The sequence below is a fragment of the Epinephelus fuscoguttatus genome, linkage group LG2 (genome assembly GCF_011397635.1).
Source record: "Epinephelus fuscoguttatus linkage group LG2, E.fuscoguttatus.final_Chr_v1".
Classification (NCBI taxonomy): Eukaryota; Metazoa; Chordata; class Actinopteri; order Perciformes; family Serranidae; genus Epinephelus; species Epinephelus fuscoguttatus.
The window spans coordinates 18106089-18132107 of record NC_064753.1 but is presented as its reverse complement, the minus strand read 5'-3'; positions in this window follow the sequence as shown (position 1 = coordinate 18132107).

Genomic DNA, 26019 nt, shown 5'->3' with positions numbered 1-26019 from the left:
TCACATTCATATTCCCAAAATCACTTAGCCTCAGTTTCCTAATGTGCAATTAGGAGCAAACAGCAACTTAAAGGAAAAACAGCAGGTTACATTAGCTGTTCTTTACGAATAACCCTTGTATATCTACATACACAGTGAAAAATAGTCCAATCCAATGCCCTGCATATCTCAATACTGCTCATTTAACAAACATTTGGATTTCTGGCACAACTTAACCTACTTTCGTGAAGAAGGGGAATAGTCTAAAAGTTTAAACTCCAGTAGCAGTATAAAAAACTTATGGGACACCACGGTGAGTTCCAACTCAGACCCAACACACATGATTGTGATGCACAGCAGACATGCAGTGTAACCCTCAACAATGTGTACAGCAGCAATACTACAGGTTATGCAGCCTAACAGCACGGCAGGTCGGTTTTATCCAGCACATACTTGTACATTTTACACGTGCCCATCGCTCTGATTGCCTGGTTATGGAATGGAGAGCAAAGCTACTGTAAGTGAATTGGGTGTCTTCAATCTTCCCCAATCACTTAGAGCCTGTGCATCAGCGCATGTCATCCATCATGTGGACCAGAACATGCCTCAGACAAATGGTGCATCAGCATTCTGCGGGGCCTCAACGCTGCGACCGCTGGTCACCGAGGCTAGTGGTCGAGGCTAGAGTCCCTCTGACCGTCCAGAAGAGAGATGACCCTGCAATTAAACCACAGTTGATATCGGACACCCAAACTGACCTCCTTGCCATTGCTCTTAAGTCGAAGGCTTTTATTTTGCTGAGTGTCAAAAAAGGCCACATGAAACTGTACCGTCATCCCGCGAGAGGACGGATGGGGTCTTGTCGGGACAAGTCTGGGAATTCAGGGAAGCATGGAAAGAGGAAATGTAGAAAGATAGAGTTACAGCAGTGGGGAAATGTGCAGTGATCTCTGTGTTTGTGTGTGTGTGTGTGTGTGTGTGTGTGTGTGTGTGTGTGTGTGTGTGTGTGTGTGGACATGCACAAGTATCACCAGCATCCTGCCACTGTGATGCAGAAACAGGGTCAGCCTGGTAACCTTGGTAACATGTCACTATAGGACAGTTGAGCTTATTACTAAATGCTTGACCCACACCTCGGTCCTCTCTCAGAGTGAAGGAGCCATCTCCTGATGGCCTAACCTAATCCGTAGATGGAGGGACTGTTTAATGGATTACTACACCTCTTCCCCCCTCTCTCCCTCTCTTTTGCTGTCTCTACACAAGGGCACACACACACACACCTGGAGATCCTCTCAGGAAAGAGATTCAGAGAAATGATCAGTAACAGTATTGAGCTGTTGATAAGTGGTGGGTATGTTACTAATATTGAATGATACTTTGACTCTGTGTGTTGACAGAATTGGTTTTTCACACCACATGCAGAAATGGACACTGAGATGTCTAAAGGCATCTTTGGTTTTTTAGCACGTTAAAATACAGCTCTGTGTGGGTGAGCCAGCTCTTGACCATTTCAGATCAATTCTTTTATTCATTTATACACACCATATATACTATATGTTTTTCAAAACTGAATCCAATAACTGAGACCAAATCTTGCAAACCTTTCACCCACCCCCAAACCGTGTGTAAATGCATCTCCTGCTTTCCAGGAGTCAATATGAGCCTCCACAGCCAACTGATCTGAGGTACACATGTGGTTTCAAACCTGCATTGCCTGTTAACCTGGGCCTCTGCTCTGAATGTGTGAAGGTGTGATCTGGTAAAATTGCAAATGTGAATATTTTCTAAACAGAAATAAAAGAAAAACACACAGAAATCTATTTCTTGGCTTCCCACAGTGGTGGAGAAGAGCATCTTCAGTGTGTGTGTTTATGTCCATGTGAGTGTGTGTGTCATGACATAGCATGGGGGATATTTGTGAAACTGGGTGACAACAGTGTCACCCAGAGGAACCTATAGAGCCATACAGTAGCTCCCCCTGTGTATTGACACCATGCTGCAGAAATAAACCTGGCACACTGCAGCCTTCACTGGGCTACCTGCCCAGAACTCTGTTATGTTTTTCCATCAACACACTGTGACAAATGACAACCAATCACACATTACACAAGGATATGTAACGTATCACCTGAATCCCCGAATTTTGACACATGTGGCCCGTGTGAGAAATGACCTCCTTCTAACTGCATTGGTTCCACACACCAACCGCTGAACTATTCAAGACACCAAACACAAGCAGTTTAAGGGCTAAGCCACCGTATATCAGCAAGCCACACAGACAGACTGTAGTCCAGTAAGATGGAAGCCCCGCACACACATTCAGACAGAATATTCCCCCGAGCAAAGCTATCGACAGGGCAAACATCAAGGAGTCCCCCTCGTCTGTGCCTCTCTCTCCTCAGTATGTCAAAGCACACCCTCTTGACCTCGGGACTCCAGATCCTCTCCTCACACCAGTGGTCACATCAAACATTCAGAGGATACAGCTGCCAGGACATGAGACGACACACATCCAGACGCATGCATGCACACACATATATATGGCGTGCGTGTGCACGAACCTGTGTGCATGGGGAGTCAAACAGACTACAGATGGGTGCAGAGGTCGCCTGGTGATTGGAGGGTGTCCTGTACAGTTTAAACTGTGGATTTCTTTAATATATTTTAGTAAAGTAGAGAAACCTGAAAAACAATTATTGTTAAAAATGTCACTTGCTGCATCTGTTCAACTTGACTGAATAATAATCAGAATCTGATAAAATCAAACATCGGATGTTACTTGATATTTGAACGAATCACCAAACACGCCCATGCTTGTGCCTTTGTGCCACAGTGCATGAAACCCCCTGCCATATAGGACTGTGTTGCATTATAGTGCTGTATGACAATGTAATCCTATAGTGGAGAAACAGCACTCCCCCCATCTTCATTAGTAGGAGTTTAAATTCCTGCAGCCTCTCCGGACGCACTCGACTGGGGGAACTGTATCCCATGCCACACCGGGGCAGACGGAGGTGGCGCCTCGGCAATTTCATTTTGTTTAAAAATACTCCCCAAATGTTGTTAGGGCTGCATTAAAGGATCCTGTGTTAAAACAGGCAGGAGGGGAGGATTGAATCAGCTCACCGTAGGCTGGCACTCCTCACAGCTCCACTCTGCATTAAAGGCCTGTTGGGTTACACTCTCAGCAGGAGACAGTGCTACAGCGGCCCGCACTAACTGCATTAATTCTTCTGTGTTGTTAGATATACAGCACCTGTGGATACAACTCGCTCCGCTGTCTGTAATTACTGTCTGAACAACAAAGCAATACATGCTGGCAGCAGCTACCGGCTCGGTCAAGACTGAGGAATCTCCCCTGACAGCCGCAAGATCGAAGGCTGTGATAGAAATCTGGCAAAATTAAGGTTAGCCAGTGTTGTAGTGGGAGGCCTTTTGTGATTGTAAGCCAATTGGACAAATATAAATTCTCTGAATTTCAGAAACAGTCAAACCTTTACATGTTTGAGTCCTGCCCTCTGTTCCTGCTGCTGATGTGGACACTTTGCTTCTGACCTGACTAACCCAAATCACAAATAAGTTACAAATCCTATTAATTTATTATTACCATTATTAATTGCAGCTGACAACTATATTGATTATCCATGAGAAGTGTGGACTCGGGTCACATGACTTAGACTCAAGTGACAAATTTGATGACTTTAGACTCGACAAAAATCACAAACAAACTTGCAATTCATCTTGGACTTTAACACCAATGACTTGTGAATTCACTTGGACTTGAGCTTTTTGACATGAACATATTTTATCCCTTCCTCTTAAGCCCAAAGATTAAAAAGTATGTTATTTAAAAACTCAATTAACATTGATGCTATTTATTCTCAGCAAGCAACACTTATTTTCCAAGATGATTCACTTTGTTTCAAACAATGCAGCAGCATCATATTGAGAACCCAAACCATGACAGAGAAGCAAAAATTTTCAACAAACTTGTTTGAACAAGTAAATACAAATTTTTAAAGCATTTATGATTTTTAACAATGTTATATATTATTACTCTGTCGTTAAAATGTCATAACATTTGGTAAAGAGCACAACTTGAAACTGAAAGTTTAAGACCTGAGACTTGAGGCTTGCCTGTCTTGACTTGGGACATGAGTTGGGACTTAAGGTGCTGGCACACCAAACTGACATCAAAGAACTAGCGGCGAGGAAAGCCAACTGTTGCGCCGTCTACATCGCCTCACGTCCCCCTGTGTCATTTGAACACACCACAAAGACTACATCCACCGGCCAAGTATCACATACGTTCTGCGCCGGCGTGAGAGGAAATAACGCAAAAAGGGAAACTGGAAGTCCGAGGAATGCATGAGAATAAAAGTAGCCCTGGTTTCACTACAGGCAGATTCACTCGCCGATTCAACATGCTCAGTCATCCGAAAAGCCACCAACGCAGATGCCAAAGTGCAGATGGTGCGGGACACACCGCAAAAACTAGGCCGACAGATGCTCACCTACAGCCTGACTTTGACCAACAGCCAACCATCGGCTTGGTGTGTCAGGGCCTTTAAGTGCAAAGACTCTAGACTTTCTTGTGACTTGCAAACCAATGACTCCTTCCCACCTTAATTATTTTCCCAATAAATCATTCAGTCTACAACAGTGGTTCCCAACTCATGGGTCACGGGCCCATTCTGAATGGACTGCAAGTGACCTGCAAAGATGTCAAGTTTGTAAAAAGTAATGAGCATGAGTGCTTGTTTGCTGCTTGTGAAGATCCCCAGTAAAATGATCTTTCATTAAGACTCTTAGTCTACATTTGTTTTCTGTGTGAGAGTCCTTTCCCGCTTTTTAAGTTTGTAAAAAGAACACACATTATTTTTAAAAACATTACATTTCCAGCGCAGAGCTTTTATTTTGAAGTGCTGTTTTCTGGTGTAGACTGAGTGACTAGCGGACAGCTACTTGACAGAGACAGCAAACTAGCTTGACGACATGGCCAAACACAAGAATGGCGCTGAATGTATTAAACTGTAGGAACTTGGACTAATGACCCCCGAGAAATATGGCCTCTTTGGCTGGACCAGTTGGGAACCACTTGTCTATAAAATATGCTACAGTAGTGATATTTGCTCATCACAGTTTCCTAGAATCTGAATCCTACAGTCAAAAAAACAAAGATATTCATTTACTGTCATACATGACAGAAAACAGCAGCAAATCATCACATCTGATGAGCTGGAACCAGCAAATGTTTGGTATTTCTGCTTGAAAAATGACTGTAACAACTCATTAGTTATCAAAGAAGTTTGATAAAAGGCTGCACTAAAATTACGTGTCTTGATATGGTGAAAATGTTTAAATTTGTCTTGAACTCCTGTCGTATCTGAGTTTGAAAGCACCGAGTGAGTCTGCATTGAAAGTACTAGAAAGTGTACAAATCTTTTCACAGATAAAAGAATGAGGACACAGAAGAAAACATCTGAGCTCACGGCACATACTTCTATCGTTCATCATTCAAGGTTTAACAGGCCATTCTCCTTGCAAATGTACAAATGTTGCATCTTTCAGCGGAACGTGCATCTACCCTGGAAAAATTCATCTGTATGTGGGGAAGAAAACTATTGATTTCCCTGCAGTCTGAATGGTGGGAATATGCTCAGCCAGCGCAGCCAAGTGCAACTGGGATTTTTGTCTGTCCTAGCTGCCGTCTATTTGTCTCTCTGTCTTTTGTGTGTTCAGCCTCTCTGTCCTGATTTGCATCTGTCTGCCTGGATGCTTTTCACTTCTATAGGACCAGTGTACGTTTCTGTACATTGTTATTTTGTGTTTGTCGACTGTGAAGTGTGAATAGTTGAAATTCCATCCACTGCATGGCTGAAAAACAAAACAGTTTTATCACTCACAGTCACGCCATGACACAAAGTGGTTTCAAGACCCACGCTTACAATCTCAGTGACATTCAGCTCCTGAACTGAGGGTATTGTTTTGCGGGCTAATCTGTCACTGATTCAGCTTTATAAGACTCATCATATCAGAAACATGTCTGCGTACTCTGTCTTCTGTTCACATTTCACCTTAAGGACACTCCATTACAGCCTCGTTGTCAGAGTCAAACAAAAGCCTCCGCTTTCAGCCTTTAACTCACACAAAATATGTCGAACAAATGCCAAATAGAAAGCAAATTTTTAGCCTGTAACCCACCTACAAAGCATTAATTGCTTCAGAAGGGCAGACTTCTCCTTTACAAGGTTTCAGCAGGACTTTATCCTCATCATATCAGTCAGTGAATACTCACATTTCTGTCACCTGCCAAAGTACAAAGATGCAAGAATTGTTGAGAGACCTGTGTGCACCTGCCATCACTGGCAAAGAAGAAAGCAACTACATTAAGGCCATTATTGAGAAAAGGTTTTTATCAATAAGACAGAGCTCCAACATCTAATAGAGACAAGACGCCAGCAATTGCCAGCATCTTTTTCATGTTCCTGCAATCAAAAGGCCCTTCAGGACTCATTACAAAGGCTGAATCACTTTGAATGTCTGTGGATGCTGAGGGAGGGATTGTTACGCCTTTAGAGGAATATGTACGGAAAGAAAACAGACAGGAGGGGAGACGGGGATACATGGCTCTGTACTGTTGGATCTATGTAGAAGTTCAAACACACACACACACCACACACACAGAGTCAAAGTATGAGGTCAGCGCTCTGTCTTTCCTTTTGTGTCACGTCAAGCTAACAGATGGACATTGACCCTCCCCTTATGGACTCCGATGGACTCCTGAAATCAAGATGGATCTCGGCTTTCTCACATTTGCACTCTGTGAAAATGCCCCGGGCATTCATCAAAATGACATACAAAGAAGCCGCGGTTTGTGTATTTCCAGTGCGGTCGAACGCAATGACTGCATAGAGCTCACTTCAACTTCAGGCAGTTAAGACTTAGCCATGCGTGCTCGTGCCTTATTAAGGGCAGGATTAGGCAAAGCATTGATTTGCGCTTCAATCAAGATAATACACCAATAATGTGTATTTTTTTGAGAATTAGCAAAAGTGAAATAGTATTTCGATACTCTGACTGGAGCCAGGTTCTCCTGGTATTCATTCACCTTCAGGGTAAATCGCTCAGCTTAATCAGATAAGGCCATTCATCACAGTGGAGCTTTTGTTAAACCTATTACACTTCATCTTTTTATGATTAAGAGGTTTTTAACTGATTTTCTCTTCCCTACGCCGAGCCCCAGGTGGCGGGGGAAGCTGCTCCAAACACAGATATTGCTTCTCTGCATCCACTAAAGCATGTGTGTGAGTGTGGCTGGCATTGTGCAGAATGCTGAGTGCATGCATTACAGCTGAGGCGAGCAAAAGAGAACAAAACCCGGCTGGTTCCGAATGAGTCCTTTTATCGGGCGATCGGTGACCGGTGGGAAACCTTGAGAGCCCAAACTGTGTTTTAAGTGAGACTGCAACTGCTGGGGCCATTATCCTTTCACTCTTAAACCTTTCTCTCTCTGTCTGTATGTGTGTCTGTATATGTGTGCATACATGTGTGTCCATGCCTATGTGTGTGTGTGTGTGTGTGTGTGTGTGTGTGTGTGTCCTTCCCCTGCCTTGAAAGCCCTCGGAGCCTCGGGGAGCTGTGAAAAATCAATACTCTTCGGCAGCTCTGCCTCTTTATTCATTTAATAACTCACTACCATTGCATTACTGTTCCACTGATCTCCCATCACAGGGCCCAGATTGACACCTTTGTGCTCTTTTACCACACTGGAGTTTGATGTAATCAGTTAAACCTCCACCTCACGCCTGACACATGCATCAAATGGACCTTGAGTATGAACATGGGTGCATCAACAACACTGCAATATGAAAAAGAGGAGTCAAAGTGTATAGCCCAACTGTGAGGGAGGAATCTGCGTGTGTCATGGCGCCTGGTTGATTGTCTGACGGCGAGCTGCGCTGTAATCCTGGAAGTGGGCGTTGAATGGGAGTAACACACACAAATAACAGGAGCCATGTGAGAAAGCGAGGCAGAGGGACCACCTAGTGTGCATACTGAAAGACTCACACACGAGCCTTACGTATATGGAAGTGAGGAAATCAGAGTTATTAACGTAGAATAGACGAGGTGAGACATGATGACAGTGTTCACCAGGTGGGGCGTTTCATCTGTGTCATGTTGGGAATGTTTAAAACTCTGGTATGTGACACAGGAAGGCTGCTTGTGTGTGTGTGTGTGTGTGTGTGTGTGTGTGTGTGTGTGTGTGTGTGTTTGCATATGTGTGTCTTTGTGTGTGCACATTTACAGTGATTGTGATGGTGGAGGTGGGGGTTGCCTCCCTGTGTGGGACTCGGAGCAGAGAGCAGGTGGGCTCGGGATGGAGCAGAGAATCTGTATTGATTGTTTTTGTGCCTCAGAGCTGTTTAGCCGTTGTCAAAGCTGCCTCCACCAGCTGAGAGGCAAATTGCAGCATTTACACCGGGAGGCGTTTTCTTTTCTTTTTTTTCTTTTTTTTAAATCTATTTATTTATTTATTTATTTTACAGTGGGAGATGTATCTACAATCTACAGTGTCAGAATATTTTTTTTCTTTCTGCTTTATTCACAGTCTTGGCAAAACTGCCAAATTAAAGAGAAGCAGCTGTGAGGAGAAAATCAAACAGGGGCGAGAGCTGTCTTTTCTTCGCTCACTGAAGCACACAAAAAAAAAAAAAAGAAAAAAAAAGTTTGAACTCAAAAACTTCAAAATCTATGAAAACTAATATATTTCACTCTATAAATGTATCCAAATCAGGAATAAAGGTCAGCACAAGTCAAAATCTTATCATACAATATTACATTTAAACAGTAACACTCTAAATTGTCTAAATTACTTTGGTCTGGGGGTGCATTATTCCTCAGTAATATCAGTACATCGCATGGATATGATGTGTGTGTGTCAACAGTTGATTTGTATTACCTGCTACACTGTTTAATCCACAGTAGGCTCTTTATGTTTGACTGTGACAATGCCTAATTATATGAAGAGGTCTGTCATGAGTAAAGGAAGCAGATTTCCCCCGTCTGATATTTATAAAAACAGGAATGCACTCCAACTTGTGTATGTCTAACAAAAGTTTTGGCTCACTTTAGCTCAGACGCTCGAGGACAGTAATAACAAGCATGGCTGATTTTGTTTTAAAAATTTAGCTGGTTTCTACATCATTGCCATGTGGGTTTATTATACATCGATCTGAATGAGTCTGCACCATTCTGAAAAGATTGATTAAGCCTGTTTTTAACAAAAGAATCATGAAGAAAGTGACGAAAAATCATCCACACTGTGAATACATCATAAAATCACAATTGCAGATATGATCCAACAGCTTTCATAATAGTTATGTTTGATTGTTGTAAAAGCTTTGATGCTAAGGTTGAAAACTAGTTCATTTTTTTCAGATAGATGACATGTGTCTGCATTGCAGGCACTTCACTTCAGTCAGGAAAGGTACAGCTGAGATGAATGCTTATTAAAGACTAAGAGGTCATATAGTCAAACATAGTGATGGAAGTTTGGCCTGTTTCAGAGCTGGTTACTTGCAGAGTATAGACTGAGCATAGAAGGCAGAAGCAGGCAATCAGTCAAAAAAGAAAAGCAAGAAATAAAGAAAGGCAGAACACAGATATATACATTGACCACAGAGAAGCGCCGCTCCATTATGCAGCTGTAGGACTCTGTTGGCAGACAAAAGATAAAGATGCAGAAACAACAGACAGAAAAGCGATACGTCCAATGTTTTACCACCATAAAGCCCTGATTTAGACGCACACAACACTTTACAATGCTGTGTTTTACCTGATAGGTTGAGTCGCCCGTGTGCTGAGGGCTAAGTGTATGGTTTTATGACGGTGCTCGAGCGGAATATGCACACTACAGTGTGTTTGCTGATCCAATAACCAGCAGGGAAAGTTAATGACATGAAAGGAGCTGCTGTTTGCCAAACAGACTGAAACACATGATTGATTGATAATCCAGGGAGCCTCAATGCCATGTCAGTCAATAATATAATAGCATATATCTATAAGTGGTGCGTGTATACAGCCATAGAAAGACTCAACAACAGGCTATTTAGCACTAATTGGTAGTGGGATAAGTGTTGGGGTTGAAAAGGGGGCTGGTGGTGACGGAACAAGTGGTTTAGGATCTCAAAAACGGCTGCTTAAAAATGGTTAGAGAGCTCGGTCAGAAACATCCTCACCCCCTTACGTACAGCTAGCACTGAGATGCTGCTGAGCATGTGCCTCAACTGGAAATGGCTCCAATAGATGTGTTCAATAATCAACATTTAAAAAGACAAATGAACACATCCATGAGGCAGTTTTTAGGTGTGAGATGACAGGGATATTTAGCAGCAGGAAGTATTTTTATTAATGAAAAGATAAGTCATGCTTAAAGGGGATCTAATGTGTTTTTCAACCTGGGCCCTATTTTCCAATCTACTATTGTCTAAATGAGTGATAAGTGATAGGCTCGGATTGTTAGAAAAATTATCCGACAACATAACGGAAAGGAGATATGAACGTCTGTGTTTACCTTTAGCTGGATTCAGCCCTGTTCCTCTGCCTGTTGCTGCTCCCTCTCTCTCCTCGTCCGCTCTTCAATTTCAATGAGCTCTGCGCCCGTGTACGTCCATGTACTCTGTGTTCAAATAAATACGGGCTGTCATCAAAATCAAATGGCTTATCCAGATCCAATTGGTCAAAATCTGGTAAAAACTCACGTTTGGTAAGGTCAGTCCAGCGGTAACTCCCTGCAACAATTCAAATCTCGCGAGATGTGAGATTTCAGAGCCAGACTTGTTTTGACTTACCACAACAAACATGTCCGAATTTTTAACTGATTTTGTAAGTTTGTCTGAATCCAGCTAAAGGTAAACACAGACGTTCACTTCTCCTGTCCGTAATGTTGTCGGATAATTATACTAACAATCCGAGCCTATCTGTGTGAAAAAAAAGCACTTTAAGCGGACGTATTTTGATGTTGTTTGATGCTGTCTGAGTGCCCTATTATTTAATATAGCGCGCGCTCATGGGCCTGCAGGTTAGCCCTAGCTTTGTACTGGAGTAATGTTAAATACTGAACATCCTGTCACTCATTTAGACAAAAGTAGATCGTAAAATAGGGTCCAGGTTGAAAAAAACATTAGTTCCCCTTTAAGGAGCTTTTCTTGGATGAATTTCATCTTATTATTGACTGACAAAAATGTAATGATATCGTTTTAAATATACTTTGAAGCTGTTCAGAACACTAGCATAGTGTAAACCTCTGTAAAACAAACATGTATGATGTCATGTCAATAAGTAGCAAAGGATATGCAAAGGACCCCATCACGTCTCCTACACAGGATCAAGACTTTGTTTTTGTGGTGGCTTTTTGTTGTCGTCATGCATCTTTTTGTGGTCAATTTCTGTCTCCATGTGGTTGTTGTGAATATATCTATAGTTATATTTTGTCCCTATACAGTTCTTTTGCATGTCTTTCTGGTCATTTTGAGTTTCCTCCTGGTCAGTATGTGCTAATTTGAGTGAAACTTTGCAAGTGAAGGCCAGGTGGAGGAGCTTGCTGACACAGTGGGCCACTGGACCTCTGCCCGGTAGGTGCATTCAGTAAACCCATCCATGTTAGAGGCTGTATTAATTTCTTTGAGATTTGGCACTGCTTTTCAGAAGTTTGAGCACTCTACTTCAAACTTCACTACACACTTGAACTGATTCACAAGGCAAGGAAGTAAAAAATGTGAAGTAAAATAAAATGATTCAGCTTTTGACTCGGTTACTCACTATGACTTGTGATTATTTTCCACTCTGTAATTTCCACTATACAATATGTAAAATAATGAGCAAAAAAGTTCCACAATTATAAATACACCAATCATTGATTAAATTACCTTTTTGTTAAAACAAAACAAAACAAAAAAAACCCATTCATTTTGATTAACTATCGTCATGGATAAATCTGGCATTTGGGCCTCATTTGCACACTTGACATTTAGATGTAAATATTTCCCACATTCAGGGAAATTAAAAGAGAGACAAAGAGGCACAGAGAAAGAGGAGATGGAGAGTGGGAGAGAAGAGTTAGTGGGTGTGTTGTGTTGCTGCTTGGCTCGGCTCCATGCAGAGAAGCTGACATTAAATCATGCATTGTGCTTGTTTGCGTGTGTGTGTGCTTATTGATTGGCTTACACAGCTTTATAGCGCTCTGTTGTAAATGTCATGTTTTTACAGGCAACTGTTTGATATAAACCTGATTAAAGTATTTGCTTGCTAACACAGATTGCAAGCAGCAAATGGTTACAATCAGACGATTACTCAGCAATTAGGAAGCAACTAAATGACTATATGGCTGTCTGATCAAGCAAAGTAAACAAAGTGTTTCCGCCCTCCCTCCACACCTCGTCCTCATTCTCAATCTTTTTCTGTGTGTCTGAAAAATTCACCGCTCTAAAAAAGGCTGCCATCTTAAACCCATGTATGTGATTAACAATTCTTTGGGATACATTATCCCAAAGTAGTTATGAACAAAATTCAAGCTCTACTGAAGACCAGTGTGCAGATAACAGTGGCTGAAAGTAACTAAGTATATGTCCTCATATACAGTGCATTAGCTCAATATTCAGGTACCTGTTCATGACATTTATTTGACAGTTACTTACGTTAAAATTTTACCAACAAAACATGACCAGTTCATTAAACATGGTGCATTATTATACTGTAGATTAAACTACCAATATTGTACCAGTATTTGACATAGTTAAAATTAAGATGTGACTTTATTGATCCCACACAGAGAAATTCACATGACAGCAGCGCATAAGAGGACTATCAAAGAACTGTTTGAATGTAATAAAAAAAAGAAGTGAAAGAGACATTATAAAGATTACAGTATGTATATTTAAATGTAATATCTTGTACTATTTAAATGAATTGTATTTGTGCGAAGCAAACCAAAAACCCAGCAGGGGAAACTGTCATGTCTGTAAGCTTCACCTTGGCGTCTGCAGAAACAGTTAATGTTGCTTGCATGTTTATGCATTGATAATAAAAATCTAATTATATGTAATAATTAATAATATTCAATTCTTTTTGCATAACCAGCACATAATCAGATAATCAGAATCAGAGAAATCAGGCTGAGGATAAGTAGGTTTTCAATTACAAGGACTTTGCTTTGGTTTTTGGGGCATACGCTAATCACACAACAAACATATTAAGGGGACTAGAAATAAGGCAAAGTACTGCAACACCCAAGAATATGAATATAGAATAGAGAAGTTACCATAACAATATGACAAAGATACTTAATAAGTACCATGGCATAACCAATATATGCAATATAGTTGTTTTAGATTAAGAGAGCTGTACAGTTATGTGCAGGATGTGCAAAAATATTAATCACAGGATGAGCAAAAGTTATAATAAATATGTCTATACTTGTATAACTACGCCTATACTTATACTTTGCTCGTAACTGCTTGTGTAAGATCAGGTAGCTGACATGTGACACGCGAAGTGAATAAAGGCTTTTACATTTTTTTGCATGACGTAACTGTGTGCCTTGAATTCTTCTTCTATTGTCTCTTTCTTGTTGTCACACATAACAGAGATAACTACATGCTGAACATAAGATGTTTCTTATGAGTCGCTGTTGAATGAATATATCTACAGACATGGGAACAAACAGAACAATCAAAAGTAAAGTTGTTTTTTTTTTTTTTTTTTTTTGCCTTTTGCAGTCACCCACCTACAATATGCTCCACAGGAGGTTTGTCATAGTCAATAGAACAACTCTTGCTAATGCCACTTTTTCTCCAGGTTGTAGGAGTTATATAATTACATAAAATTGATGGTTTGCATCCCTTTTTTAACTCCCTTTTTAAGTGCTGCATACTCTTCCCCTCTCATTAAGAAACACCATTAAGGTGCATTTTAGTAATTATTTACAAAATATAATGCAAAATCAAACTACATCAAATATTTTATATTCAGAATCTCTCCGATACAACTTGTTCTTGCTCTTTATATTCTGTGTTTTATCATGAATATCCACAGTGTTACAGAGTCCACCTTGATGACCCACTCAGTTCCTTACATTTAAGAATCCATCTGACCAATCATATATTTGGTTTTACTATCTATATGTTCAGTATTGGTATTCCTTAAGGACTTGTTCAGGTGAAACTGTGCCCCCTCAGAAATGTTTGGTGCACTACATTGCTGAAGGCATGTATCCCCCATCTTATGTGGCAGAGCTGCTCACTCACTCATTGATTTGGTTTCACAGATGTGTGAATATGAAGTAGAAGTAGCACTGAGAAATAACCATAGCATTTTGCATTAAACATATTTTTGTACCACAGCACTGCAGTGCCCAAAAGCATCCCTGATGATAACTATGGCTTTCAGTCTCACAGTGCATGCCTTACATGTTGCTGGTGTTTGACTCAACTGTGGACTTACAGCCACACTTAGTGGCCAAACTGCACAATTGCAACATTGAGGAGGAGACAGAGAGACAGACACTGGCAGACACGGGCAGACCTGGCTGCCTGGAGAAGACAGGCTGTGTCAGCTCTGTCCTCAGAGACAGGTGGAGACAGAGCAACATTTCCTGCTACAATGCAGTGCATATGAAGACATCAGAGCACAGTTCTTCACAAAAATAAAATGTAAACTCCAAGCTCTTGATTCATTCTCTGACCGGACTAAAATGCAACATCTGCTTGGTGAAATGTCATGCCAGTAAAGCTTATTGAATTGAACTGAATTTAACTGAGGGAGAGAGACATAGATTGTCTCCGTCTGATGGGGAAACAGAGCATCTATATTAAGAGAGGGCGGGTCGGTTGAGACGGGGGAGAGTTGGAACAGCGCCTTATTAGCAAGTTAGACAGCAGTAAGGCAACAATGCCAATGTCATTCACCATGCTCATACTCAGCCAAACCCTCTTCACTTTCAAGTCTTGAAAACTACTGCATGTATGTACATTTCTGGCTCTTTTGGTATTTTTCATTTACTCTACTATGTATGCTACATACAAAAAACACACATTGTTGAAAGCTGATTTTCTGGCCTGTCAGTTGATGCTAGTGTTAGTGCTGCTGTTTGAATTTTTGCAAGTAGCTAGCACAGGAGGATAAATTGTGTCTGCTCTGTTACCCAGGGGCAGTTGCGACACTATATAGTCATAGTTTCTATAAACAACAAAAGGTAGACAAAATTCTCCTAATTAAATAAGACCCAGTTTGAAGTCAGTGTGCATAAAAAAACCCTATGACCTTTATATAGGCCTACATTTCAAACCCTGGGAATATTTTAAATGTGCAGATTTTAGCTATTTTACTTTTTTTTTTTAAAAAACTCTCAGGTTGTTTTTACTGGACTTTATTTTTATTGTTTTATTTTATTTTATTTTGAAAAATGAAACAAACTCAATAGCCTACATAAACATATAAGCAACATGTATGGTAACCACATAGAGCTGAAAGGTGCCAAATTCTATCTCTCAGTAATTTGTGAAAATATAACTTCTTAAAATCAATTGTCTGTGTTATAGTGTTTAATGATAAAGTTTATGCATGTGATAAGTGAGTATCAAAAGTCATGTCCTGTTCTGTCTTTAGTTCAATTTACACAATACAAGTAGTCAATGAAGAAATGAGGAAGTAGTTAAAGGCTTAAATGCCCTAAGGATGGGTGATGCATAACAATAGTCTGCAACATTATCAAATGACCCTACCTGGTGCCCTGACCTCAAGAGTATGAAACTTTTAAAGCATTGCTAAAGCAGATGAGTATATCTAATATGCACTGACTCACCTACAGGCTTTATGCCCTTTTTGAAAAGCGACTTTTTAGTTGATGCCAGCACTAAGGGCAGAACACATTCTCTCTCTTTTAATTAAATGCCAGCCTCAGCAGGAGTGTGCTGCTGGAGGGGACCTCCCTCCATTCCCTCTCATCTCTTTTTTTCTATGTAAGTTACACTCCTACTTGACAAAAAGCCTATTAATATAAAAACTGTGGTAACTATTTTAACTATTTTTCAACAAACTGATTAATTCCAGGTCTGTGCAAGCGGAGTTCTCGTAGGACAGCTAAATGCTGGCAATGCTTTTTCATCTGGAACCTGTGTTTTCAAAGCTCAGATCAATTAGTGACCTACCAAAGCCTGCTGGTATTTAAGAGTCTAGTGTGTAGGAATCCTGGGGATATTATGGGAGAAATAGAATATCATTTCAATAACCATGTTTTTCTTAGAGTACAATAATCTGAAACTAAGAAAAATTGTGTTTTTGTGACCTTAGAGTGAGCTATTTATATTTACATATGGAGCGGGTCCAATGAATGTCTAAAGAGAACTGGATAACTGGGTACAACGTTGGAGGTGGGATCCCATTCATTATGGACTAAATGGATTGCATTCTAATAGTGAAACCAGTCACTGTGCAGGGGTTGTTACGCTCAAAAAATGTAGCTGTTGATTTACAGATGTCTCTTTCCCAATGTAATCTCTGGGAAAAAGTTTTTTTTGTGCACCATGGCATAACGTAAGCAGCAACCTTCACGGCTGAATGGCATCACTCGAGCAGCAACCTTCACGGCTGAAAAATTAAGCCAACACGGAGTTGTGAAAAACTGCAGTTCATTAAACGGCCACTTGAGGCTGGCTTCAGACGCCAGTCAATCCCCATAGACCCCCATGTTAAACTGCCCAACTTTACAGCAGAAATAAACATGTTTACAGCCTGTTACAAAAAACAGTATTGGTCTCCATAGCTAATTTCCCCCTTCATGAAAATTGTACGAGGGGTGATTTTTTTTTTTTATAACTCACCCATTTACATTTAATTAAGGCTTAAAGTCATGCATAATTAAGAGGGGTCGCTTTGAGTGACAGACTGTCTGCCAATAGTGTCCTCAGTCTCAGTCGGATCCAGCCGTCGCTCCTCTACAGTGCCTGCCTCTCATACAAATATGGTCATTTCTGGCTCCATAAAACCAAGATGGCGACGGCCGAAATGCTGAATTCGAGGCTTCAAAATAGGAGACCACAAACCAGTGGGTGATGTCATGGTAGCTATGTCCATTATTTTTACAGTCTATAGGCGCACTTCATGGGGCCATGGCAGGTCCTCCTCCACAGAGTCTGCCATGTTGTCTCTACCATAGCCCAGAATGGACAAACCAAACACTCGCTCTAGATAGGGCTCACATTTTGTGTTTTTCAGTTGGCCACCGTATAGCCTACTTCTCCTACATGTTTGGAGCACAGTAGACATTTCAGATGTTGGCAGTCTGCAAGCTCACCGCTAGATGCCACTAAATCACACAAGATCCTCAAGTATTAACGCCAGACATGACACTTGAAGAAAGCAAAATACCTACCTATAAACATTTAAAATGTACAGCAATTTGTGCTAAAGGCAACTTCTTAGTGTGTTGTGGAAAAAAAATATGTTGAGATTTAAAATTCAAGAAGTTTATTGTCCTATGCTCAGCAAAACACAGCAGTTTACACCACACAATAAATTTAAATAAACTTAATTGCCAGTCTCCCTTCACGCAAAACAATAAAATTAGATTAAAAGATAGATTTTAAGAAAAATAAATAAACAAATGAGCAGCAAAATGAAGTTACAAACCTGAGTCTAAGATGAAGTGCACTATTGTGCAAATATTGCAACAAATCAGATCAGGTTGTTGCCTCAGAGGGTGTGATGGGAGGGGGGCAGTGTTTGTTACTGTTATTCAGCAGTTTTGATGTAAATATGGTCATTGCATATTTGTTTTGTTAATTATCTTCTATGTCTGAATCTCATCTTTGAAGGCAAATTAATGTAAATGTTGGTGGCAGGAAGAAAAAAGTGTGGTTTAAGTGACACTGAGTAATTTAGAAATAATAGAATTCTAGATTAATGTATATATAAAAAATCCTTGGTTGCTACTGTAATTAATCATTACAATAGCAGGCATGCCCCAAACCTGTGGCATTATGAGCAGGTGGCACTAATTAGATGTCACGTGGGACTGATTGGCTGTTACCCCGCTGGCCCGTGGCTAACTGAAGTTAGTTCCCTGATTTCTTTTGATACAAGTGAGTAACTGCGTTGTCTGCGTTTTGAAGAAAACCCTGCGGTTAAACAGCTCGATTACCACCAGCCGTGGAATATTATAAACCAAACTCTTGGTAAAAATAATATTTAAGAAGTTGGCGTCACCCAGGAAGAGCAGGCTAATGTTAGCTGCTAACTTAGCTTTTAGGAGAAGACGCTTTTTTCGTGTGTGTAGCCGTGTGCGTCACTCGGAGAGGATGGTACCTGGTCAACAACAACAGGCTTGAAGAATCTCAGGGAACTTTGTGAGAGGATTACAAAACATAAAAGCAGCAGGACAACGCTGTAAAACTGAAAGACCCAAATGGACAGCGCACACAAACAGGGAGTTGAACAGCCAGGAGAAACAGGTATGTGCTCTCCCAGTCACATTATCACCTGTGGTTAACTGTGTGGGAAATGGGAAAAGATGTCAGTCTGTAAAACTGGGTACATTTTAGGGTTTGCCTCACCATTTTCCAACCAAAAATACCAGTGGGTAAAATGACTGAATACTGTCATTTCGTATACCAACATTTAGTTTATACTATCTGAGAAGTACAGCAAGAAAGGTAAGAGTTGTTCGTTTTAATAAGCCACATTTCACTGACTATTTCCTGTTATTGTATGTTTCCTAAACACTGGAAAGGGGGGATAGGCTAATCATTTAATCATTAATCAGCTGAAGCTAAATAATTATGTTTGACTATACTGCCTCAGTGCTAACATGTTGGGTGTTAAAGGCCTGAAAAACATGATCACAATCTAGTCTTAATGACATTCAGTAACACAGTGAAGGGCCATGTTAAACATTTTATCTTTGCCTCATAGGCACTGACATAAAGTGCACTTGAGTAATTGACTGTGAGGTTGTGTGTGTGTGTGTGTGTGTGTGTGTGTGTGTGTGTGTGTGTGTAATTATCTTGCCTGAGACTGCCTTGTCTTTTAGTTAGCATCTTGCCTGTACGTTGAGGACTCCCTGGGAATGGATCCCTGGTGTTTCTGTGAATATGCATGGCTGTCTGCATGCATGATTAATTCCTTGTGCAAATGTCAGCATATGGGATTGGAATGAAAATGGAACTGTATGCCTGCAGCGTGTATAGTCACGGTTTAGCTCTTAACTTTACTCTGCTCTCGCGCAGGATTGATTTATCTACGTCCACACATCTGATTAAGAAGTAGGCTATGCAAAAACATTGCAGGGACCAGAGCAATTTAGCTGATCATATGAAAACAACGGTGATCTGTGACATGGTTGGTTCACAGTATATTGGGCTGTGATTGTAGGTTTTCCTGTGAAACTCAACAAAGATGACTTTGGGTATATCTAGTTATTTGCTGTTGTCAAGGTCAGTCTCACTTGCAAATGGTTGTTGGAGAGCAAACCTGGTAAACTGACAAGCTGGTGATAGTTTGCCTCTTACTCCATGATTACTGGTATTAGTGATTGTAGAGTCACTCAGCTCTCTGCTGCTGGTCAGTATGAAAAAGGTTTTACTCAGCAGCTTCTGAGTTTCAGTATTTATGGCGACATGGATGTGCAGCAGGGTTATAGGAGCAAGTCTATGAATCAATCCTTTATTTAAAGTATAGAGAACTCATAGGCTGTGTAAAGAGCAGTGGTTCCCTACTAGTCCAGTCACTGGGTCCAGATTTCTCCTTAGTCATTAGTTTAAGGTCCTCACAGTTTAATACATTCAGTGTCATACTTACGTTTGGCCATGTCGTCGAGCTAGTTTGCTGACTCTGTCAAGAAACTGTCCATTGGTCACTCACTCTACAGCGGGAAACAGCACTTTAAAATAAAAACTCTGTGCTGGAAATTCACTGTAGCCTATGTGAAAATAAAGTGTGTAGACACGTTCACGAGTCACTTGATGTCCATTCAGAATGGACCGTGACCCACTTGTGGATTGCGTCCCACTAACTGTATGCACTCAGTCAGGGATGTTTGTTTTGGTTAATTTTGATTAAATTCTGGGGTTAATCTGATGTGAAATACAAAAGGCCTTTCTTTTTAGGGTGGCCTTCGACCAGGTCATTGAGCTTTAACGCTGCATATCAAAATGCTATCCACTTAGAGATTTTGAAATTGTAATGTTTTGTGATGTAAACGTCTTCGCTTTTACTTTTTCTGTTGGCTTTGCTGACGGACAGCCTGCTTACCGAGTTAACGTGTCGAAAAATAACACCCACTGCACACCCTCCATCCCCACTGGTTGGCTAGCCTTGCCCACTCTGCACTGCACACAGGCCTGGTCGAGTGGAAGTTAGCTAGCAGTGCTGCTCATTTGGTGAATGGCGCTGGTACTATAATGCTGTCCTGGTGGTGGAATGTGTTGCTACAAAAACATGGTGGCCTTCCTCTCGTCTTCCTCCAGGTAGCCACAGTGAGTAAGTGCATCAATTTGAGCTGCAAAGGCCCTTTGACATTGTTAACTATGTTAGCACCCCTAACTGTGCTGACATTACTAACTGTACTCAGTTAAATGGTTAACAAGGGGTTTTGCGGCTTGAAATTGCGCCACTTACTCATCTGGACGAACTAGGGAGAGACTGGAGGGATGGGCACAGTGTTGCGATATTGTGTAGTGCAGTGTTTCCCACAGGACAGGAATCTATTCGTGGTGGTGTGGTCCTGGGAGAGGGGGGGTATTAAAAATATTTTTCAATACTCATGTGTGTGAAGAAGTGAACATCCAGCGTCAGAGTTGATTACTAACGAGCAGAACCACACGGCCGGGCTCCACCGGCTGCAAACCTACGTCACGTCAGCGTAGTGTCGCGGCGTATTCATTTGGGCTCCACTGACTGCGTACGGAAGCGACACGTAGAGACGCCAGCGGGGTTGTTTACTGTTTACCGAGCCGAGAGGCTGCATGTAGGCTGCATGAAATGTTAAAGCATTTTCCACCTAAGTTATTACATATATTTGCGTTATCTACAAGTTTACTGTACTGTTTGTCATCTACTCGCTTTCAAATGTCTGCCACGGACATTTACACAATGTCATGGATAAACATGGGTAAATGCATGGAAAAAATCATCACATATCACTTCTGATAATGGTTTATTCATTTAAAAACACATTGTGCTCCTTTAGCACACTATTTCATGTAGTTTTTATCTGCTGGAGAGTCGCGTAGGGGAGCATAGCGCGACAAAAATAGAAGAGCCGCGTAAAATAGACAGTTGTCCCGCGGCAGACGGGGGTTGTCGTGCCGCTCCCGTTGCCAGTGGAGCCGCTGTAATTGATTAACAGGGTGGCGAGCTGCTACGGGACTCGTGCTGCAGTTAATACTACTAACAGCGTGAGTTAATGTCTCTGCACATGTTGAGCTTCCACCTATGTTAATACAGACACAGGCTAATAAAACAGCTAATACAACATGATGAGTTAGAGTTGATCGGACCACTTTTGGACTTGTTTGCCCACATATTTGTACCAAGAGGTCTTTGGATCTGTTCTGCTACTACGTCTACTTCTTCTTCTTCTGGTGGACCAGGTGCGTTAAGTGCGTCTTTACGATGCATACCGCCACCTATTGCACCGGAATCATAACGACAAGCTACATTCACAGACACTGACTCCCATTATAATGTGTTTTATGAGCGAGGTCGAACAGGTAGCGCCAAAAGCAGAAAAATCTATATGTGGCGGAGATAATTTATTCGTGGCACACCGCCACAGATAAATGAATGTATGGGAAACACTGGTAGTGTAGCAACGCTGTTGGGGCGGGATGGTGTTACTAGTGGTAGTTGCCTAATGAGTGGCGCTGCTAGCTAGCTAGCACCAGATCTGGATGGTGGGCAGAGCGGAAAACTGTAGACTAGCAAAATTAACTATTAGACCAACATGCTTAACTGGTCAAAAATATTCTCTGCGATAAACTGATTAATTGCTAACTGTTGACATCCCTAAACTCGGTCAAAAAACGAGATAGTGGTAGAACACATATCTCACAAGATGGTGCCCTATGGCAAGCCATTTTATCATTTAATCGCTAAGTTTGACTATCCGGAATTACCATTATAGATATCTATAACGTCATTTTGACTAGTAGTAATGCCATTGTGACTAGTATGAATTTTAATTTAAGATATCTGTAACGTCATTCTGACTAGTCAAAACTGAATTACAGATATCTATAACGTCATTCTGACTAGTCAAAACTGAATTACAGATATCTATGACGTCATTCTGACTAGTCAAAACTGAATTACAGATATCTATAATGTCATTCTGACTAGTCAAAACTACAGTTACAGATATCTGTAACGTCATTTTGACTAGTAAGATTCAAACTATTTTTGCCATTCATGTGTATGGGGTTTGTCATTATAGATATCTCCAATGTAGTTGCGGATATCTGCAAATGAATTGTGGATATCTGTAATTCCAGTTTGAGATATCTACAATTTAATTTTGACTAGTCATAATTCAAGTTCAAGATATCTTTAATTATCATCAATTGAATATATCTACATGGTCCTTTCTAGATATCTTGAATTGAGTTTCAGATAGTCAAAATGACGTTGTAGATATCTTGAATTCGAAATATGAGTAGTCAAAATGACGTTGTAGATATCTGCATCTGAATTATGACTAGTCAAAATGACGTTGTAGATATCCGCAACTGAATTGTGACTAGTCAAAATGACGTTGTAGATATCTACAACTGAATTATGACTAGTCAAAATGACGTTGTAGATATCTCAAACTGGAATTATAGATAGTCATAATGTAATTGTAGATATCTATAATGACAAACCCCATACACATGAATGGCAAAAATAGTTTGAATCTTACTAGTCAAAACTGAATTACAGATATCTGTAACTGTAGTTTTGACTAGTCAGAATGACATTATAGATATCTGTAATTCAGTTTTGACTAGTCAGAATGACGTCATAGATATCTGTAATTCAGTTTTGACTAGTCAAAATGACGTTACAGATATCTGTAATTCAGTTTTGACTAGTCAGAATGACGTTATAGATATCTGTCATTCAGTTTTGACTAGTCAGAATGATGTCATAGATATCTGTAATTCAGTTTTGACTAGTCAAAATGACGTTATAGATATCTGTAATTCAGTTTTGACTAGTCAGAATGACGTTATAGATATCTGTCATTCAGTTTTGACTAGTCAAAATGACATTACAGATATCTGTAATTCAGTTTTGACTAGTCAGAATGACGTTACAGATATCTTAAATTAAAATTCATACTAGTCACAATGACATTACTACTAGTCAAAATGACGTTATAGATATCTATAATGGTAATTCCGGATAGTCAAACTTAGTGATTAAATGTTAAAATGGCTTGCCATATATATCTACAATGTCATTTTGACTAGTCATAATTCAGTTGCAGATATCTACAACGTCATTTTGACTATCTGAAACTTAATTCAAGATATCTAGAAAGGACCATGTAGATATCTTCAATTGATGATAATTAAAGATATCTTGAACTTGAATTATGACTAGTCAAAATTAAATTGTAGATATCTTAAACTGGAATTACAGATATCCACAATTCATTTGCAGATATCCGCAATAAGAATTGCAGATATCCGCAACTACATTGGAGATATCTATAATGACAAACCCCATACACATGAATGGCAAAAGTAGTTTGAATCTTACTAGTCAAAACTGAATTACAGATATCTGTAATTAGAGTTTTGACTAGTCAAAATCTAATTACAGATATCCTGAATAAGAGTTTTGACTAGGCAAAATGATGTTGCAGATATCAGTAATGAATATCCAGTCTAGCTGTTAAATGTTAAAACAGCTCGCCATAGGTGCCCTGTTCAAAACATGTAACAGACGTGACATCACCTTTACATCTTCCTAGTGCAATCAAAGGTTGTCACAAGGCAACACAGCAAAAAAGTGAAATAATACATCAGATTGGCGTAAAGAGACACCACTTAAGATTGTGTTTCTGTTTTGTTGGGCTTTAGGCAAATTTAAAGCCTGTTATCACTAATTCTAAATATCACGACTGCTTTCTTTCATAATGAATAGTAAAGTGGCACTGTGGCGAGACCCTAAGGGAAGATTTCTTATCACTTCCAACCAGGGAGATCAAAGTACAGGGTAAGCTGCTCAAGATATTGAACCCCCTCCATCCCCAGTCACCAGATGTCTAGATAAATGCCTCTAAGGATGGTGCCATTAACCATTTAACCACCCTGCTGTGCTGATGTGAAAAATAAGAGGGACATTTGGCCGTGTTATGAGCTAAGTTGTAGTTTTATGTTTGCTTTAGAAGTGTCTTGCTGCAGTAGCATTTAATTGCTGGAGGAGCTCAAAGGAAAAGCTGTATTTCATAAAGTGCAACACTGGTTATTATACTGCAGAACCAACCACTCTCTCCACTGGATATAATGACCAAAAGCAATACTGTTATGAAGGTATTGTCTGTTTACTGCTGTAGTTGAACTGTGATCACACTTGCAAGTGTTACAGCACTACGTTCATTTTTCCGTCTCTTTTGATCAGTTGAAATTAAATTGGATAGCAACCATCGACATTTTCCAAAGATGTTTTTGTAATTAAAGCAACGTGTCCACAATGACGTAGTTTCTGTGTCCTTGAGCTGCCTTTTTTAATGTCAAACTGCTCTGGGAAGTTATTGTAAATTTAAAATATAAAATTTGCCACAGCTTGTTTGTTTTTGCTAGAATGGGGACAGGTTGTGTTGGCCAGCTCGGTAGTGTGCCTTTTATAGGAATGTGTAGGCAGAAGGAACCATTGTAATCGAGCACTGAGAGCTGGGGGTGGCAAAGAATGCTTGCTAATGAACAATGATGGATGAGGAAAACAATTTATTCAGATGAGAAGAAGCTGCATTACACCAGATATGTTGAAGATGGTGCAAGTGCATTGCAAGGCACAGGAGAGAGAGGGAAACAGGTGACCTATTGCAGATTCCAATCATATTCATGGTGAGATAAACCAGACCTTTTTTTATTCTTTAATTTCTACATACTGTTGCCATGTCATTATAATTGTAGCAATTTGTGATTTTATGTTCATTATAATAAATAAGTTGTCAAATTCAAATCAGCATAAAGAAGCAATTGTAGCATCACTAGAATGCTATTCAAATATCCAATCACCTCAGTCATAATCATAACCTAATCAATCATGCTGATAACATCCAGTGGCAACATTGCTGTCATCCATATCCATGCTCTTGTTGCTTACTCATACATGGTTACTCTATATTTTTGGGGGTTCAGAACATTCACTAATTTTTTGCTATTTTTAAGATAGAGTTTATGTTGTCAAATTTAGCATGAAATAAACTCCTTAATCAGCCACCAAAGAGGCGACAAACAATGTGGCTGTCAGGTGACTCACAGCAAGCAATGCCAAACCAAATGTGTCATCTTTTCAGATGAAATAGAAATGTCATAAAATGGCATCTTCTGGCGGCAAGAGAACAGTCTCAAATATTTCTTATCCTGGCCGTGACCAGAATCACAAGAGATCATGTAAAGGAAGCTGTTGTGACTCCTTAAACTGAAACACCTTCCTCTTCAACCACCAGAGGGCACTATTGCCCTGTCTGATTCGTTCTCCCTGCCACTGCTTGGGGCGTTTTCCCAGGCCAGGGTGCTTGTTCAGTACAGACTGGGTGCTGGCTGCATGTAACAGCTCAGGGTATTGGCTTTGAAAACCATGAACCTCCTCCCACTCCTGACACACTCCTTTTTGCTGCCTTTCTGGAGGCAGCTATGTCTTTACACTCTTCATCACACTGCTGGGGCTCATGGTGGTGTATGTATCGTTAGGGGGTATTTGTGTGTGTGTGTGTGTGTGTGTGTGTGTGTGTGTGTGTGTGCAACTCTTGTAGCTTGTTTATGTTGTGAT